Source organism: Zingiber officinale, chromosome 11B (assembly GCF_018446385.1).
Source record: "Zingiber officinale cultivar Zhangliang chromosome 11B, Zo_v1.1, whole genome shotgun sequence".
NCBI lineage: Eukaryota > Viridiplantae > Streptophyta > Magnoliopsida > Zingiberales > Zingiberaceae > Zingiber > Zingiber officinale.
Genome location: NC_056007.1, coordinates 63,478,499 through 63,485,928, shown reverse-complemented (window position 1 = coordinate 63,485,928; position 7,430 = coordinate 63,478,499).

Sequence of the window (7,430 nt, the reverse complement as noted above, 5' to 3'; positions counted from 1 at the left end):
TTTATTAAATGGTTTATATTATTATTTATTATTAATGGCTTTATGTTTTTTTACTTTATTATAATTAAATAGTTATAACCGTGATTAATTACTTTATTTATATTGGTCGGTGAAAATATAATTTTTAAGTATGAATGAATTTAAAAGATGTAATAATTTTATATTTATGAAATATGAGAATGAACCGAATTAAATTTAAGAGATAATTAAATATACATAGGTGTAAATTAAAAGTTAAGAAATAGAGGTTTTATTTTTTTCCCCCGTTTTTGATAGTTCTCAAGCTATCGGTTAGTATTGGAAATTATTTAGTTCCAAATCTCAAGTATTAAGAATTATATAAATAAGAAATTTGACTTACATGTTCTTAAGATATATTTTAATATAATATATAGTTACTCGACAATGAACCGAAAGCAGTTATGTTATTTTGTTCATCGGTTAGTTGAAGCTCTTTATGTTTTGTTTTAAACGTATGCCCATTCATAAAACAAACCTTTTCATAAAACAATCCTTGGACATTTAAGTCAATGAAATATTCTAGTTCTCGTGAATTAGTATTCGCTTATTCGGCACTGTTTTTTTTAAATAAGTTTTTTTTAAAAAAAATAATATGTTTTTGAGTGGGATGTTCTAGTTCTCGTGAATTAGTATTCGCTTATTCGGCACTGTTTTTTTTAAATAAGTTTTTTTTTTAAAAATAATATGTTTTTGAGTGGGATAACCTGGATTGATTGTTTCATTATGACAAGTATTATCCCGGACTATGCCACAGTGGAAGGACACTTAGATATTTAATTCTTAACTACAATATAGATATTCAATTCTTAACTACAATATATTTATAGAGATTTTTTCTCAAAAAGAGACGTACAACCATAAAATATTGAAATTTTGAACCGTCCATCACGAGTATTTACATATTTATTCTGGCAGCCGGTGACTAGATCAGTCGCTCCAAATTCATTACGACAATTATTCATTGTTATGCCGCATGAGTCGTGTGTTGTAGTGGGGGAAGGAACGTATGCAATCCTGTTTCTGTCCGCTACTCAAGATAACTAGATTTTGTACACATCTAAATGCTAGCCAAGAACATCAAACTGCTTCTCCCGGCTCTAGTGGAGACGATAGGTCAGGTGACAGGGTTGGTCAGGACGATTCGACCTGTTGAGCGGATTTGATCTGCTAAGCTAATCCGATCTCATGACTTCCTGACCTCTTGATCTTTTGACCTTTTGACACCCTGACTTATCATTAGTTTGACCTCCCAATCTACCATTGATCCGATCTTCCTACATGCGAAGGGACCCAACAATTACAATAGCGTGAAAATATATGACAGTTACAATGACATTCTTTAGTGAAATGTGTCCCTTGAACTTCTCTCCACGAGGTGTGTCTCTTGGGCTTCTCTCTATATAAAATAAGGGGAGGGAAGATTTTTGAGACAATTGGTACACTTTTGATCTTATCTACTTTTTTTTCGTTTCTTATCATTTCTCCGCTTTATACTCTTTTTGAGGCTCCATGATGACTTAGCTATCAGAGGTACCTTATTTGATAACTCCCAGTGAACCCTTTGACGTATGCCATTCTCTGCAATATAGGCCACGTTACGAGAAGGCGAGGAGAAAATTTTAACATCATCGCTTTTTGATGCGAGGTGAATTTCTACCGCCACATCATCGCAGTAGCCATTTAGTTGTGTTCGTGGGAAAATGAGTGAAAGACATTCAAGTCAAAAATTTATAGGGGAAAAGGAAAAGAGCGACCACTCGTCTTCTCCAATCATCCAACCTAAGCATCATCTAGGTATATATGTGATTTTTTCGTTATGTCGGTTCCTAAAAAACATGAGAATTGATCAAAAGGTGCACACAAATTTGGAAAATTTAATTCACACTATATTTTGAGAATGACTAAAGGGGCATTTATTTGGGTGTCCTTCCAATTTTACCTCTGCTGCCAAAATTGTTTTTTTAGTCTCTTATCTTTCTCTTTTACATATAACTTTCTCTCTTCTCTTTCCTCTTGTCAAAGTTGGTGGGGAGACTAGGATCACGTTGGACTTGATTTGAGAGCAAATCATGCCTAACGTGGCTCAAACATTTTCAAATCAGGCCTAACATGATCTTAGTCTATAGGAATTAGGCCTAAGCATTATAACTGAAAGTTAGCATAATAATAGAGCACCTCTAGGGAGTTCAAAAAAAAATAATAGAGGAGACCTTTGTACTCCTTGCAACTTAAAAAACTCATATGACCTGAAATAAGTACAATTTAAGTTCTCTAGGTTGATTAATGAATTTTAGCCGAAACTATGATTGAGTGAAAGGAAAATAGGTATTATGTCAAATCTTGATTTTGATCCAGAAATACTATGAATCTGGTATGGAAAGACCAGGATCAACTTGATCCTCATCCGCTCTCAATCAGGTCCAATGTAATCCTGATATCTCTGAGACCATCCCAATTTGGACACAGATTAAGAAAGATAGGAATAGTGGAAAAGAACATAGTGTCATAGGCTCGGAACCAATTGAGAGATCGATGATGGATTAAACATCGACGTTTGGTTTGCATGCACTAATCGAGAACCACCAACCATCTGTTTATTTTAACTTGTGTATTTAATCTATTTTCTGTTCTTGAATTAGTTACGCCAGTGCATGGAATGATCGTTTTTAATTAAAACAAACATCAATTTGGGTCTCATCTGAGAGCAAATAGATTTAACGTGATCTTGATCTCTAATTTCTGCATACAAGGCTTATAATGTTCTTGGTTGATATTATATTTGTCCCTAGGGCTATGGTATTATGGTAGGATATCCAGGTTGTCACATACGCACCCACCGAGGGCGTAATCAAAGGATGCTGAGCTTCTAGGCTAGCCATCGCGTGCACTTCCCGATTTATCTTGGTGGTAGGTGGGAAACTTCCGTGGGGCCGAGCTGGTTACCCCAGGGATTCTCAATAAGACTAACTGGGATTATTATTTTTTGGTTGATATTATATTTACATATCTCTCACTCAATCCTACTTGATAGATAAAAATTCAATTAGTCTTAGTCCATCAATATATTTCGGTCAAAATCTATTACTCGACCTAGAGAGCTGAGATTACACCCATTTCATGTCATATCAATTTATGAGGTTGCAAGGAGTTTAAAAGTGCTACTACTAGAAAACTAGGCTTTTGAGACAAATATTTTAAGACAGTCACAAAATTCGTCTCAAATACTAAGTAATTAAGACAGTAATAATAGACGTCTCAAAATTTTACATGGAGACATTAATTTTAAGACAGTATTTAAGATTTTGTCTCAAATTCAACTAAATAAGACACATAATAAAGACCGTTAAAAATATAATTATATAAGACATTCAAATAAGACGGTAAAAAAGTATTTGTCTCAAATTATCTTGAATATCACTACTAGAAATAAGGCCTATAATGACACTTTCTTGATGACACTTATTAGAATATGTACTTATAAATATTTTATAACGACACTCATTGATTTTAAAAATAAAATATCAGATTAGACTATCTATAATGACATATTTTATAAATATCATAAATATTAATTACTTTTTATTTTTACATTAACCTAACTTCCTCCCTCTTGTACCTGTTTCCTTTTTGCAGCTGCCCCTTTTCCCCTCTGCATCTCTTCGTAGCCGACTATTTTCCTCTTTGCCTTCGCATCGCAGGCGACCTTTCCTCCATCGCACCTCCTTTCCTTCCTTTCCCTTGCAGCACCACATCCACCGCCTCTGCCGTGCACCTCCATCTTCGTAGCAGAAACCTCCGCAGCAAGCAAGGTACTGATATATTCCTTGATCTTACATGATGTTAGCTAGCTCTCCCTTGTCACTTGAGGACAACATGCTTTCTTTTCTTTCCATTTTCATCTAGTTGATCATTTCTAATAATTCCAGAGTCATATGCTTGTGTGAGCCATGAGCATGAGAACTTAGGTCTTGCATACACTTGGTTTACTTCTTTGTTAATCATCACCATCATATTTTCTATTGTATTGTTTCTATTGCTTTCTTATAAGATTGGTGTATTATTCAGTTTCGAGTGATGCAATGCATCTTTATCACTAGTTATTAGAGAAAGACACAAAACAAGAACTAATGTCAAACAAGAGCATCTAGTGTCGCTCAAAGCAATTTCAGTTATGTAGATGTCAAACCGATGCATTATCAATTGTTAGCAAGTGACCACTAAACTTTTGATACAATATGAACCACACAACATATTTATGCCACCATCTATATAATAAGAAGTTTGCATCTCACAAGCAGAACCTATCCCATGTTTGTCAATTTAACTTAGGGTCGGTTTGCATCTTGCAAAAAAAAAAAATTATATATCAGAAATCACCAAGTCAGATCTACTTGGTTAGTACTTACTCAGTTAGGCTAATGATACATATACTCATGCCAACTAGTTGAAAAATCCATCTAACATCAAGATTATTACTCTTGTTGCTTCCTCCCTTAGGAGAGTGAAATTACCCTTACACACTGTGAGTTGACCTCTGGAAGTTTGTGTAGTACATCAAATTGCATAATGCATCAACCAGTTTCCACTTGAACACCTTTTATCTCTCATGTTGAGCTATAGAACTATAAGTTGTTCTCAATCACATCTAAATATCTATTTTCTCTTTTTGTATGCTAGAGTTTTACTCTTTTCCTTAGATCGGGAGTTGAGACTATTCAGTTTAATAATATTAATATGCTAGGTGCCAATACATTGCTTGTTCTTATTTTAATAAGCATTAGCTGTAGATGTGCTTCTTCTCCAAAGAATTCTATTACATAGTGTGCTTTAATATTCACTGACTTATACCAGTGATAAATGATTATATGTGATTTCCTTTTTATTTATTGGTCTTAAAAATATCTTTTAATTAGGTAATAATTATAATTTCAATCTAAGAGAACCTTAACAAACTATTTTTAATATGTTTTTCTTCTTGTTTCTCATCGTGCATAGAGTATGGAAGAGGTATATGGTCATCAAAGAGGTCTCATAACAGCTTCGAGAAGAATGGGAAGCATTAGCTAATTGCTATGAGGATCACATGAGCAGTGCATGGATATCGAATAATTTATTAAGGTCATTTCTTTTCTTTGTTACTCACTCACCAATTTTGTCGAGGTAGCAAATTAGAAATGTAAAATGTATTACAAAATGTTTTGGAATTCTCTTACAAAGTATTAGCTCAACTGATATGCAATGTTTTATTAGTTTTGTATTCTAAATTGGTTGCAGCATTGTTTTTAACATTGAATGCTAAATTCATAGTGATATCCGAATCATCAATTCATAGTTATTTTGTTGACATATTTTCCTTTGGCTTGAAAATACACAAAAAAAACTTTTGTTTATTAATAGTGGATACACCAAACACAACGACTAGTTTCATTGGGTTTATTTATACTTGTCGACTATTCTAACTCTAGTCATTAGGATGAGATGATTATAGTTTCTCTATCAATGTGATTGCTTGTTTCTTTGACTGATGTAAAAGGGTGGAAGACTTTTAGAACCAGAGATATCAATGATGCAGATCTTGTTGTGAAGAGATTAATTAGATATATGACATGCAAGAAAGAGGATCATGTGTTAGATGATAAGATTTCTTATTGAAATGTTCTATTTATTGATTTTTTTAAACATTATATATTATAAATCATCTTTACCTCTAATAAGAGTTTTTTTTTATGTTCAGGATTCTGGTGAAGAAGGATTATAGAAGTTATTTCTAGATCACGAGGAGTTATTCTTTAGACTTTCTTTTGTGTAACTTTCATGGGAATAGTTGTTTTTTTATTGGATGAATGTTGATGGATGTTGGATGCACTTCAATTAATGATTATAGAACTTTATATTGTGGATATCATTTTTAATTTATAAAAAGAGAGCTTTTCCTTTTGTTTTGAAATGACAATTTAATAGATTTAATCTAGATTAATTTGTATAATAAATGTTCTTTAATGATTATTAATTTTTGTCATAATTGTTGCATCTAACAAGTTAAAATATTAGAGACAGTAATTTGTTGTCTTCACTTCTATTTGAGACAACACATTACCATCTCGATTTAGTGTCTTTAGCTTTTTCACAGAATAAGACAACATTTGAGACAAAATAATAACTGTCTTAAATACTTTTAAGACAATTGAATAACTGTCTCATCATCGTCTTAAATAGCATTTGAGACAGTACAACTGTCTCAATATTTTTTTGAGACGCTTGTATTAGGGACGACTACATTACTGTCTCATCACCGTCTCAAAAATATTTTGAGACACTAAATTTATAATTTAAGACACATTTTGTTGTGTCTCAAAAGCCTAGTTTTCTAGTAGACCCTCTATTACTTATTTCGGGTTTGTAGAGGTGCTCCAATATTATATTAACTTTTAGCTATAAGTCTTGGGCCTGATCTCCAAGAGACTAGGACCACGTTTGACCTGATCTAAGGAAACTTGCACTTGACTTGCAATGAGATTTTCATCGACATATAAAGAACCGTATGAAGTTTCATAGCATGTCACATCTAATGAACTAATTATCCATAACTAGCATCCACATGTTAACTCTAAATATCCCAATATTTTCAGCTAGCAAGGATTAGCTGCTTGGATAAACCAAGGAGTATAACATGTGCTAGTTTCATATAATTGATGATGTCCAATCTTCTCAATTCATTGACTTGAGAATATGTTAATAAGTACATAATTACACATGACGAGATATCCACTAATTGTAATCAAATTACAATTTCTCTCATGTTATGTTTTGTATTGTAGACTTCATTAATTGAGTTTAAGATCAAATCATATACAAATAAAATATACACCCAAATAGTAAATTTTATTTATCAAATAAATAAGGCAATGTCTAAGGTGATTGTCTTTAGGACACCTCTCAAATATAACACACTCTCACTTGGCCTAAAGCTAATTGCCTTGATATATAATACCATATGCCTCAACATACCTGAGGGTTTGTCAAAGGATCTTCTAGATTCTTTTCAGTGAGAATTTTCTCAATTTGTATTTCTTTTTTACTTATGATCTCCCTTATCAAGTGATAGTGACAAAACACATGTTTAGATCGTTGATGAGATCTGAGTTCCTTGGCTTGTGCAATGACCCCATTGTTGTTGCATTAAACCGGTAATGTTTCGACAATGCTTGAAGCCACACTAAGTTCAGTGATGAACTTCTTGATCCAAACCGCTTCCTTTGTTGCTTCTAAAACAACAATGTATTCCATTTCAGTGGTAGAATTCACAACGATTTCTTGTTTAAAACTTTTCCAACTTATGATGCCTTTATTTAAGGTGAATATGTATCTAGATTGAGATTTGGAGTCATCCTTGTTTGTTTGAAAGCTGA